This window comes from Acomys russatus, chromosome 5 (genome assembly GCF_903995435.1).
Source record: "Acomys russatus chromosome 5, mAcoRus1.1, whole genome shotgun sequence".
Lineage (NCBI taxonomy): Eukaryota > Metazoa > Chordata > Mammalia > Rodentia > Muridae > Acomys > Acomys russatus.
The window spans coordinates 17,187,327-17,200,235 of record NC_067141.1 but is presented as its reverse complement, the minus strand read 5'-3'; the positions used below and the strand labels follow the sequence as shown (position 1 = coordinate 17,200,235).

The 12,909-nt window shown below is 45.0% G+C and overlaps 1 long non-coding RNA gene across 1 annotated transcript; it reads right to left on the bottom strand.

Moving 5' to 3' along the window:
• Positions 1-239: 239 nt before the first annotated feature.
• On the bottom strand, positions 240-4,035 carry LOC127189959 (uncharacterized). Its single transcript, XR_007830681.1, has 3 exons — positions 3,812-4,035; positions 1,661-1,708; positions 240-524 (listed from the first exon to the last, which is right to left on the bottom strand). It is a non-coding gene; the product is annotated as an uncharacterized LOC127189959 (long non-coding RNA).
• Positions 4,036-12,909: the final 8,874 nt, after the last annotated feature.

Genomic DNA, 12,909 nt, shown 5'->3' with positions numbered 1-12,909 from the left:
AGGAGGTGACCTTGTGCCGGTGTGGTAATCAATCATCCTGGCATAGGACACACTGTTTTTGTTTAATATTACACTATTGGAATATATAGTAAACAAAGTGTAGAGGAAATTTGGAGAGTGAGCGCTATAGAAGGAATGCTGCTGCAACATGCTTGCTGACTGCTGAGAATCACCCACTCTGGGCAGCCTCAGAAGGTCCCCTTCACCAACTTCCTGGCATCAGGAATCAAGCACATCTGCATTGCCAGGGAGGAGCATGTGATGTCAGGCTCAGAGTGTACAGACACTAGTTAAAATTTTAAGGGAAATAAAAGTTTGCCGAGGCAGGGGCTACAATTTACAGCTATCGACTGGAACTGCTGTTTGAAGCTCCATCTTGCAGCCCACTTTTTTTTCCTCCTTTATGCTTCCCTTTGGTGTTTTCCTGGGACAAATCCTCAGAAAGAATGGAATTTGATTTCAGAAACACAAATCCAGGCATCCATCTTGTCAATCCACAGCCCGCAGAACATTCTAGAAGGGAACTGAAGCAGGAAATGTGTTTAGTGTCCTGTGTTATTGTGGACACCCCACCATGCCAGGCCCTGTGGGTTTGGTGTGGAGACACTAGTGTTCTCAAAGTGAGTTGCACACAATGAAGGAAGCATCCTCATTAATGGCCGAGGTATTATTTTCAGAGTGGTCTATTCTGCTGGCAGGCTGATCTGCTAGGCTCAGGGCTACTGTGGAGGCCACATCTTATCAAGGAGGCTTTCAATGAGAAAGATTCAACTGAATAAAATATGAAAAAAAAATAGAAGGACCCATTTTTTCTTATTCTTCCCCAGCCCTTTAGTGTCTCGGCAGGGGATGGCATGCTGAATATTATTTTGATTCTGCGTGTTAAGGACACACCCTTATACCTCAATAAAGATAGCCCTGAGATTGCTTTGTTTGGGACATAACATCATGGACAGAGATTGTGAGCCTAAATTAAAGGGGAAATTGGGCTTTACACATATGTCAGGGGAGAACTTTCCATGGCCCATTGGAGTGGTGCACTTCATAGCCTACCCAAATGTTCTCTCTCTAACATATCTGAATTTCCTCTGCTCTTTGTAGAAAATCAGTAAGTCAGAGACAGTTGATTCCTAGCACATGAGCTGAGGGTGGTAATCACGCCAGCTAGAAAAAAAATATAGAGGCATAGAGAGACCCTAGAACCAGGGTGGTGCTGTGTAACCAGGGAGTCCCAGCCTCTTCTTTCTCAGGTGGATAGGGGGTACAGAGCACATTCCAACAGTGCAAAATGGGGTTCTGAGATTACACATCCACCTTGTGCTCCGAGCCCACGGAGGCAGCATTGTTTCTGTCAGTAAAACTCATGCCGTAGATAGAGCACACAGGGTGGTGGGAGAGGTGACTAGAGTGGGAGGCCAGGGCTGCTAAAACCCCAGGACAAATGGATAAGATTAAATAAAGAAGGGACATCAGAGACACAGAAGAGGGTGTCTTTGAACAAGACCACCTGATTTAGACCCAGCAGGTCTGACATGGACTTAATGAGGTGATCGTTCGTCCAGGTGATGGACGTTGGTCCTGTGGATGGTGTGTGTGTGTGTGTGTGTGTGTGTGTGTGTGTGTGTGTGTACATTTTTGCCAAGCAAGAAGCAAACCTTACCTCAATTTTATATCAAGCATCTTCAGAGGAGGCAACATATAACACATTCTGTAGTGGGAGAAGAGGGAGAGATGGAGGGACATGGAAACAGATAAATAACCCCTTGTCTGGGACCAAAATTGCATCTAGGAAACAAGGACAGAGGCTAGGGAGCAGAAAAAAATGTCATACACACACACACACACTCGAGGAGAAGACTGGGGAGAGAGGAGAGAGTGGGGGGAGGGAGGGAGAGAGAAAGGAGAGAGGAGAGAGGGGAGAGAGGAGAGAGGAGAGAGAGAGATATGCACACACATGCACAACTCTCCTGAGCTGAGCCAGCACAGGCCAGGATCCCTGGCATAAGGTGCCCCACTAGAGAAAGCTGCCACGGTCTCCCAGTGGCCAGAAGACACCTGAGATGAAAAAGACCTCTCCTTCCTTTGGGACAGACTAGAGCCTCCGTAGCAACTCTGTTTAAATTCACACATTTAAAAATATCACCCTTCAGTAAACAGTGTCTCCACTGGCTTTGGAGAAGGATATTGGAGCCAGGAACACTAGCAAGCTGTGGCAGCAACCCGCCTTGCAGAGCTCTGCCCATTGAGTCCCCACCACTCAGCTCTATCCCTCGCTGAAGTGTGTGTTGTGCCAAGCTTTGTATTTGTGCTAGGAGACTTTCTTTGCTCCCTGACTGGTCTAGCTCTGGAGATGAGTGGTCTGCTTTCAACACACATGCTTTACTTCGTGACCTCGCCACCACGGTCTCCTTTCTACCTAACCAGAGCAGAAGTTAGTCTAGATATCAGGCTTTCATCTAAGAGGTAAAGACACTATAGGTTCTCTCTTGCAGGGGTGACCTGAGAGCCCATGGTCTTAATATGCAGCAAATTTAAAGACAACTGAATCCAATTTGCATGGATTTAGCTGTGCTAAAATTTTAATCTCCAAAGGATAAATGCAAAAAAAAAAAAAAAAAAAAAAAAGCTTCAATCTCTGTATGTTTAATTATCTGACTTCTGACTAGATGAGTTATAATTTATAATTGTTACAATAAGCATTAAAATTTGGGACAAAAGCAGCGCTGTTTTGTCATATTATTGGCTAAGAGAACTATCTGAGTGAATATTTTTAAAAGCAGAAAAATAAGGCCACAGAAATTCATATACTGGGGCTCTTAAAATGAGATAAAGCATAAATTATTGGCATGCTATAATTGTCCTCAACCCATGAAATTCCCAGAAGTCCCACACTTAATGTAAATATGTTTGTGTAGTATTTAGAAACAGAAAATTGAAGTCTGGCAGAGCAACATGCCCTTTCTCTGAAGATCATAGACACTTAGTTAAAACAGTCTAATGTCTATTTAAAGGGCTAACGTGTGTATTTAAAAAGGAAAGCCAAAGTGAAAGATTCATCCTTGAACCTGAAGATTCTTCACAAACAATAAAAACAGAATGTCTATAAAAATGTGTTATTTTCAACTTTGGAGGAGAGAAATGGGATTCTTCAGATAGGCCTTTCCTGTCGAAGTCCGGAGGGTCTGGGTTTGTGTGCTGAGTGACTCCAGAAGCAAGTGTTTGGTTTCGACAGACCGGGATGAACACTTTAGGGGTCTCACTTCCAAAGCCCCTTAAAGTGAAATATTCTAGACAAAACAGCCGAGCAGGGAGGCGTTGCTCGGAGACATTTGAATGTGAGCATGCCTCTGCATCATGTGGGGAAGGTCTGTGTTCTAAAGCCCTCCCGTGAGTGCTGTCCTAAGGACAATAATTCAGGCATCGGCCAGTTATGTTTGAAATGATGAAGGCAAATCAGAACTTCCCGGTATGAGGAAGCATTTGTTAGTCTCAGGTACCTGGTTGGAAAAAAATGTTTACAGGATTTTATCTTTTGTTTCAGTCATTGGTATTGTCAAGCCTGCACTGTCCACTTTCAAAGAGAGGAGGGGACATGCTTAGAATTATTTGTTTTATATTACAAAACATGCTGATAAGCTTCATCAGGCACCCGAATTTAAAAAAAAAAATGTTTTTCTCCAAATGTCAAAGCCATTCCTTTTGCATTAAATAAAGGCGAGATGAGAAAGGAGTCCCTGACAGGTTACCGGGAATTCAACACACAAATACCATCAAAGCTGTATGAGGTCCTTTTCAGAATCACATTACGTACCTATCGCAGAGCTGGGGATCTTTGGGGAACGTTCATTTTCGCTCCAGTACTGTTCCCGCGTCCCACCTCCTGTAACAATCACGGGTGTCAGGTAGAGTTGGAGTAGACAGGATTAAGCTATCACCCCCCCTGCCGTGCGTTAATTTATTGCTTCAGATATTTTCATATCTGATTCATTTTCACCCACCCTGCCACCATTGCACAAAGCTCTCAGTCTCTGCCAGTCCAAGTGGCCCCGGCGTGTGAATCGCTGGCACCGTGAAATGGCTTTCTTCACAGCGTACACCCAGGTACGTCCTCCGAGAGCACAGCTGTGCTCGCCCTGCAGAAGCGGGAATAGGATGCGTCTCGCCAGCGGGCCAGCCAATATGCTTAGGTGTGACACAGAAGCCAAAATCTTGGCTTTTTAGTAAACAAGAAAGAAAACTGCGATGCTGCCAAGGTCCCAGTGAGAGGCGTCTTTAGGAAATGGTGTTATTTCCTCATGATGAGACAGGGGGTCACGGCTGCTCAGCATTTACATCAAAAATACCTTCCTTCTCAGTTTGTTTGGTGGCTATGGAGAACCTGCTGGAAAGGTGTTTGTTTCTGAGAATCAATTGAAAATACAGCTATCTCAGTTTTCCCCTAATTCAGAAGCCAATGTTGCTGATGTCCAGCCGGTCAGAGAAGGGAATAGGGGAGGAGGTGGTTGGAGCATAGCTTGATGTGTCTTCCTTCTCCAAATGCTCAATGCTAATTAAAACAGCAACAACAACAATTAAAACAAACAAACAGAAAAAGACAACTGAGACAGTCAAACGGCACAACGAAGGAAACGCTGCTTGCGAAACTGACAAGCATTAGAAACTACGTGTTGACCAGAGAAGTGGGGAAGACTGTGTCCTGTGTCCTGTGTCCTGTGTCCTGTGTCCTGTGTCCGAGGGTGCTGACAGGCAAAGGGATCTTGCAGACTGTGTTCACACAAGCCTTCCCAAGGAGCAGACCAAGTCTTATTGTTGAAGCGTGGAAGTGGTAGGGGGTTGTGGGTGTACAGGGAGGGACTGGCCCTCTCCGAACAGAGAGAGGGAAAGCCAAGGGTTTGTGAGAACAATCCCAGCCTGTCACCTCCTCTGGCAGCACATCTCTGCTTCATGCCTGAGAGAGCATGCCTGGGAAATTCAGATCTACTTTCTGCCCCAGGCTCCCAGGCAGGTGAAGAGGAGAGGGTTCTTCCTCTCCCTTCACGGTCTCAGGTACAGTGATGCACCGCAAGGGCTTCCTCTTTGACCACCAGTTTTAGAAACCAGACCGTGACTTTTATTAGCATGGCATGCCCCACTAGTCGGTTAGGAACTAATCGTCGAGTCACGTGTGGTCAGAGACACAGAGCAAGCACCATTTGACATGTGTGGGAGAGGGAACGGGACCTCAGAGCCCCGTTTTTGTTTTCATTAAAATTAAAATGCTCCTGTGACTACATCGTACTGCACAGCACAGATGCTGACTAAGAACAGTGAGTGCATGGGTGAGCAATGGGGCTGATATATGTACGGTGTCGGAGAGCTGGTCCCTGCGATACGGTAGAGATGACCTAAAGCAAGCTTTTAGAAGCAACCAATTACTTAAGAATCAGAGGCAGCAGCAGAGGGACAGACAACTAGAATACCTGTAGGCTGTGGGCCTACAGGTCCGAGTACACACACGTCTTCCATCCAACTTTATTGAATCCTGCCGGGATGGCAGACTAAAGTGATTTTAACACTCTGCAACTGGATTTATGACGTCTGTGTCATCCACCCTGCTTCTGACATCAGGAAATTCTCAACACGGGGGACTCATTCGATTTTTTTTTAACTCCTCCATAAAACATCCGAGTCTCTTCTCTTTCTGAAATCTATACACAGCTAATTTGGCCTCATTGTTGGCCTGCTGGACTCGGAGCTGCATCTGCTCGTTATTTAGCACGGTATTTGCTGTTTTAAATCATTATGATCTAGTATTGTGGCAAAGCTTCATCTTGGAGTTCAACTGGGCTGTGGCCCAGGGCTTGTTCTTGTTTTAAGGGAGAAAAAAAAATATAAAATTTTGGACTGTGGGAGCTTCAGTGTAGAGGTGCCATGCCTGGTGAATGCTGAGGGCCTGGAGACAGGGTGCTTGGTGGCTGGATATGCCCTGGGACATGGGCAGAGACGGCAAACACCGAGAGTGTTCAGCAGCCTTTGAGTGTCTAGGGTCACACTGCGAGGGGTCTCTGAAAACAAGGAAATGAAACAAAACAGAACGACAGAAATCTCAACAATTCATATTTTAATGTGTGTGCTTAAAAAAAACTTTTAAAGCAAATTTTCTGCTGCTGAAGATACCCTTCTCGATAGCCCTCACATACTTTGCATCTGTAGAAAAAGAAGATAAGATAGCTAAGCCCTTTCAAGCCTGAAAGCACCCTCCCCCCCCTTTCAAAATGTGATAACCCACTAAATTTGTCTCTCTGCTTCCTTGGGTGGGAGGACTCGGGATGGGGAAACAGAGGATGGTGGTGTATGTGTGGATCCAGCCCAGTCACACACTCTGCTAATTAACAGCATGCCTGTTAGCTGGTTATATTTTATCTGCAACTGAGGGGCTTGCTGTGGTTTTGGGCAGCGGGGGTGGGGAGTGTTGCTGATGGAGCCCGTGTCTGTGTTTCTGGTTAGAGGGAGGTTGCTCAGCACAGCGGGGCCAGCCTGTTGTACCTCTTATATCGACTCTGCCTTGGCCGCCGTGGCTCGTGTCATACATCATTCCGAACTCACAGCACTGTTTCCTGAAGTCAAATAGCCCTCTCCTTCCCTCCCATTATCACAAATCATTCCGTAATCCAACTCTCAGAGTTGCGTTAGGATGCGAGCCGAGCCATAGAAGTCACAGTGGGGCTGGGGTTACAGGGATGGCCCCATTCTAAATTCAAAGACGCATTTCAGCTCCCTAACTGCCTGAGCCATCTACGCCACAGGCCACCTAGACTGGGATGTCTTTTTAATTTTTCATTTCGAAACAATCAGGGAGAGAGAGAAAGAAAGACTTGGGGAGCTCAGTAGGCCTCCACGCTGCACACTCCAGGCTTCTGCCAGGAAAGCTGAGCACACAGTGTATAAACTTCAAAGCCGGCGGCAAAGATCAAACCGTGTGAAGAAGAACTGGGCATCCACCGCCTCTCTATAGACCCTCCCATACTGTCTGTTGTTATCTGACTCTCCAAGCGTCATTAGTAAATTGGTAAGTGCCCCCGCTCTACCGGTGGGGCTGGTGAGTAAGGCCCATGAATCCCAGAAGAGGGTTGACCCTGAGGCTCATAGAGAGTTGACAATGTTCACCTTTTTGAATGCCATTTTAAGGACATATTGCACGTAAGACGTAGAAAGTAAACCTTTCATCCCAATAACAATAACCTCTCTCTCTCTCTCTCTCTCTCTCTCTCTCTCTCTCTCTCTCTCTCTCTCTCTCTCTCACACACACACACACACACACACACACACACACACACACACAGGACTCCTGGGGTCGCAGGGGACTCCTGGGGTTACTTACTGGAGATGAGATTCCTGAAATCATAGTGTTTCCACTTTCAGCATCTTCTACTCTCTTTCCCTCTCACTGTAGTATCAGTACAAGGGTAGCAAAACCCATTTCTAGAACCTTCTGTTCATTGTTCAGAACATTGGAGCAGCTGTCATTTGCTGTGGTGACAAATAATTTAAGTGACCAATGCCATGATCTGTCTGTCATTGCAGGAGCCTTTACCAGCCGTTTTTCACCTGTGATGGATGCTTCCTGGCATCAGGACAGAAAGGGATCCTGGATTGGGAGGAAAAGAAGAGGAAGACAAAGGGGGAGGGGAGTGGGAAGAGGAAGTGATCCAGTTTGACCAGTTCTAATCCCTGGTACCTGCTGCCATATCCCCTTTACGTGGAGTCAAGTACTTTGCTTCTGGGACTGAGTTCAGTATTTTGAATTACCAGAGTGGTACCTAGAAGGCTTGTGGGGAAGACGTTTGAGTTGGATGTGGAAGAGAAGACAAGGGAGAAAGGCATCCCTGGGCCCCGGAAAGGCTGCTTGCCAACACATGCCAGGAGCCTTTAGAAGCTAGAGAGGGCAAGAAAGTCAAACCTGCCTGGATCTGTGGGAGAAGGCTCAGCCCTGCAGGCTCCTTGTCTACGGGAGGTCTCACCTCGGAGCTGAGAACAGCTCTGTGCAGGCATGCCTGGGCAGCCTTCCGTTCTAACAGCACCCTCAGCAAATGGCTACTCCTGTCTAGGACACGCTTCCCTTGGGTTGTGAGTCTCTGGCTGGCCAGACACCTTCTTACCAGTATCAGAGTTTCTGGATCCTTCTCTCGCTTCTGCTAGAGCATTTACCCCAGTATGGAGGGACTGTGGAAAGCTAAATCTGAGCTCCAGAAGACCAAGCAGTTCAGACCATTTCTAAGGCTCTAAGGGTAGGTGCTGAAGTTTAGATGTTCCAGAGGTGTGTGCACTAATGGTTGCGTGTGCAGGGCTTCTGTCTGACCTGGAATTCAGCAAAGTCTCATGGGAGATGCCAGCCATATGAGAATGGTATCCGGATAAATTCCAGGCAAGCGGCTGAGTCTGAGATGTTCTTCTAGTCCAAACTCAAGGCTGTGTGAAATTTACACAGAGCTCCTCAGTGGTCTGTGGGTGCAGGAGAGAGTCTTGTGAAATGGAAAGCAAGTACTCTCCAAGGGGTATCCACAGTCCTGACCATGAGGTGGGGGAAATGTCTTAAAACCCCGTTGACATCTGAGCAATGCAGAGCTCAGCATCTGGGGCCTGCACCACAATGTGCAGTTTGCTGCCAAGTACTGCCCTCCTCCTCCGGGTCAACAAGGAAAGTACCTTGCAGCTTCAGCATCCCCTAAAGTAAACACAGAGTGCTACTTAATCTCCCACTGCACTACAAGCCCTTCCCTTAACTGCCCAGTTCCTGGTTTCTACATTTAGTCACTGCCAGGCTTTGAATGTGCAATGTCCCTAAAAGTCCAAGCTGTTGAACATTCAGCCCCCGGCCGGAGGGCACTTTTTGGGATATCTTATAACCTTTAGGAAGTAGAGGGACTTCCTGGAAGAAGTGGGACTCAAGTGGCTGAGATTTATAGCTCTATACCACTTCCTATCCCCTCTGCACTTCCTGGTCACCTGAGACACAAACAGGTGGCTGCCACGCACTCCTGCCATCAGAGGATCACTCTGCCAGAACCCATCACCATGCCTTCCTCACCATGGTGCACTGGGGTCTCTCTGTGAGCCCAAATAAACCTCATTTCCATTAAATCGATTCTTTGGAATTGGTGGTTCAGACAAGAAGAGAGATGAAAACATCCACCATTTGCTAAATGTATCTTATAAGATCTTTTCACCAGAGGTCTGCAAAGGGGGAGTTGAAGCCCAAGTATTTCTAGGGGAGTATCATCTTTTCACTTTACCCGTCTGGGATCCATTTCTCCACCCTACCAAATCACTATATGGTGTCCTCACACGTTGGTCTTTCTACTTGTATGTATGCATTTTTTTTCCCTTTCTAACCCTTAGGAAAAAAAGGATAGAATTAAAGGTAAAGGAACATTAAACCATGATTAACACACCCAGAGGATCCAGGATATAAGAGTCATAGTAACAAAGCAGATGGCTTGACTTGGAAGCCACAGCTTTGTACAGACACTATATGAAACATGGTAGAAAAAGACGTGTTGCAAGTTAAAAACACAGTTCTACAAATGTCACCAGTGTGAATGGCTCCTGCCATCTGTGTGCTGTGGAGATTTAACAGAGAAAAGGATCAATCCCAGCCTCATTTTTGATCATCCATGAAATATGGCCACTAATATGAAATGCCAAATGTTTTCTTCTTTGATCATAGTGGTGGCAACTATGATGGTGCTGATGGTACCAAAGGTGTTGATGATGCTGATGGTGGTGGTGATGATGGTGACAGTCTAAACTAACCAGTACTGAGTTGTCTATGTGAAATATTTAAGGTTTCAACATGTTTTCAGTAGATGCATATATAAAGAGCCGATTCAGCTGTAACTTACCAACTACTTCTTTTCCATTACAGACACTACAATGAAAGTGAAAGCACAGAAAGAAAAAAAAATCAAGATCACACAGTGGATTTCTGGGGCCATGTGATTAATTGAGCAGCTACTTTCTACTATTCATGGACATCCCTGAATGCCATGGAATGACTCGACATACTAAAATGCCAAAACACAAAACACCGGGAAAACAGGGATAGTGGATCAGGAATATGGAGGAATATAAGATACAGAGGAGAAGGAACATTAAAATGATGGTACTCTTAGCCCAAAGCATTTGGAGAAGTCTCTGGAAAGGAACAAGGGGAACACAATAGTTGAAGGTCCAGCCCTGAAGTTAACTATACAGAGCTGAATTCTTTTTTTTAATAAGTTTTTTTTCATTTTTTATTATTAATTTATTCAAATTACATCTCAGTTGTTAGCCCATCCCTTGTATCCTCCCATTCCTCCCCCCTCCGGCTTCCCCCCCTATTCCCCTCTCCTATGTCTGTGACTGAGGGGGACCTCCTCCCCCTGTATATCAGAGCTGAATTCTTTACACCAGCCAGGACTGAGCACTGTGAATACGGAAACAGAAAGATAAGACTGTCAGGCGGGATCAGTGTCTGGAGAGGGCTGCCTATCTGTCTTAGCTAAGGTTACTGTTTCTAGGATGAAACACTAGGACCAAAAGCAAGGTGAGGAGGAAAGGGTTTATTTGGCTTACACTTCCACATTGTAGTCCATCACTGAAGGAAGCTGATACTAGGAGAATGGAACTCAAACACGGAAGGAACCTGGAGACAGGAGCCGATGCAGAGGCCATAGAGAGATGCTGCTTACTGCCTTGCTCATCGTGGCTTGCTCATCCTGCTTTCTTACAGTACCCAGGACCACCAGCCTAGGAATAGCACCACCCACAGTGGGCTGAGCTTCTCCATAAATCATTACTTAAGAAAATGTGCTATAGGCTTCTGTACAGCATGATCTTTATGGAGGCATTTTCTCAACTGAGACTTCCTCCTCTCAAATGTCTTTAGCTTGTGTCAAGTTGCCATAAACCTACCTAGTGTGCTACCTAAACCTCCAAAACAGAGCAGAGAATGAAGGGAACAGAGAGAGTCATTAACAAAGAACAACGAGAGGGTATGTCCAGAGTTGAAACAATAGATGAATCTTCTAGTTAAAAGGCATGATCAAGCTGCAGGTGGGTGTCTTGCCACATTACTGTTGTTATTTGGAGCTCAAAGGCTAAAGGGAATTAGGAGATTTATGAGAAAGAAAAGTAAGATGCTAATATTCATATCAACTAGAAAGTACTCAATTGCAACAGTGAGAGGGAGGAAACATGGGGAAAAGATCCCCAATGTTCTAAGGGAGAACTTTGATCCAAGACTTTTGTACCCAGCCAAACTGGCATCTCAAAGCAAAACAAGGGCATTTCTCCTTTAAAGGGACCAAGAAAATTTGCTCTCTCTAACCTTTTTCCTGGAGCAGTAACTGGAGAAGGAGTTCTAGAAAAAAAAAAAAGCTAGAATAAGCATTCCAAGATTTTCGTCCACTTTGCTTCTTAACCAAGGCCCTTTGTACAGCTATGTAGCCTCTTGGGACTGTAATTTTCTCGTATTCAAGCTTCTTTGTAAGAACGAAAGGGGAACTTCCTGTGCAGCCTGATAACCAGTGAGGGAGTAATGTGTGGGAGTGTGCACAGAGGTGTTTATATAGGCACTCCTCCTTCCCACAACCAGCAAAGCTGAAGCTCTGAAATGCTTGCGACAGAGTCCAAACACAGTCTTTGAAATTGTTATTTACCATCCAAGTCGAGTTTGGATGGAATTAAAGAAAGCTCATAATTTCTAATTCTCTTTTTTTTCTGGTAAATAGAAGTTTTCGTTTCCACTGAACTTCTGTTCTTTTGCTGTAGTTCTTTGTTTTGTACATATTTGTCTGAACTTCTGGGGCTAGCAGTGATACATCTAGAGTTAACCACATTGGCTAACTCTTTCTCCTTTTTTACCTGACTATCCTAGTTCTCTGCAAATATTTTCACATCTGAGTATCCCCTGAGCTAAGCTAGGCAAGCAGTGGGGAATTGCTGTTAGATTGTACTAGGCTTCCATCATAGTAAGGGATCGATTTCTTTTCTGCACAACTTATTTGTAGATGATTAGCCGTGGAGTATATCCAAAAGATTCAAACTTTTAATAAGTCCTGCTATTCTAATAAAACAATGAAAAGCTTACATCTGTCTTAGTAAAGTAGATAAGGTTGAAGTCAAGAAAACAGCAGCTTGGAATTATGCGACTTGTTTTCTTCTGCCACAGGGATGGAGGTAGTGATGAAGGTGGTGCTGATGGTGCTGATGGTGAGGGTAACGGTGATGATAGTGTTGGTGGAGATGATGGTCATGGAAATTTTAAGGAAAGTTTCAATTCCGTCAAAAAGGAAAACAACAAAAATTGTTCAGCCTTTATGAAGAATAATATGGTGATTTTTCCCCCGAAACCTTAAACAAAAAAAATTGCTACTTGAGTCAGCGACTCTACTTGTTTATATGCGTGAATAATTGAAAGCAGGACCTTAAATAAATATCTGTACGCCCACATCCCTAGACACACTATCCACAACTGACAGAAGACCCGTGCAGACCAAATGTCCTTTGGCAGATGCATCAGTAAGCAAATGTGATGCGTACATACAGTGACACATCACTTAGCCTACAAAAGGGGAGAAAATCTGCATCCATTCTGCAGTGAAATAAGCCAATTACCAAAGGACATGCACTACAAGAAGTACTTCAGGTAGTCAGACACACAAAGACAGAATGTCAAGTGCTGGCTGCCAAGAGAAAGGGGAGGAAGGAATGGGAAACTGATTTAATAGGGATAGTCTGCCTTTCAAGATAAAAAGAAAGATGGATGGTGGGGGCCGTGTGAAATGGCAATAACATATACTTAAGAAAAATTAAAATGGTAAGTAAGCTATGTTATGTGAATGTTATTGGAGTTACAAACAAATATAGAAATCAAACTAAGCAACCCAT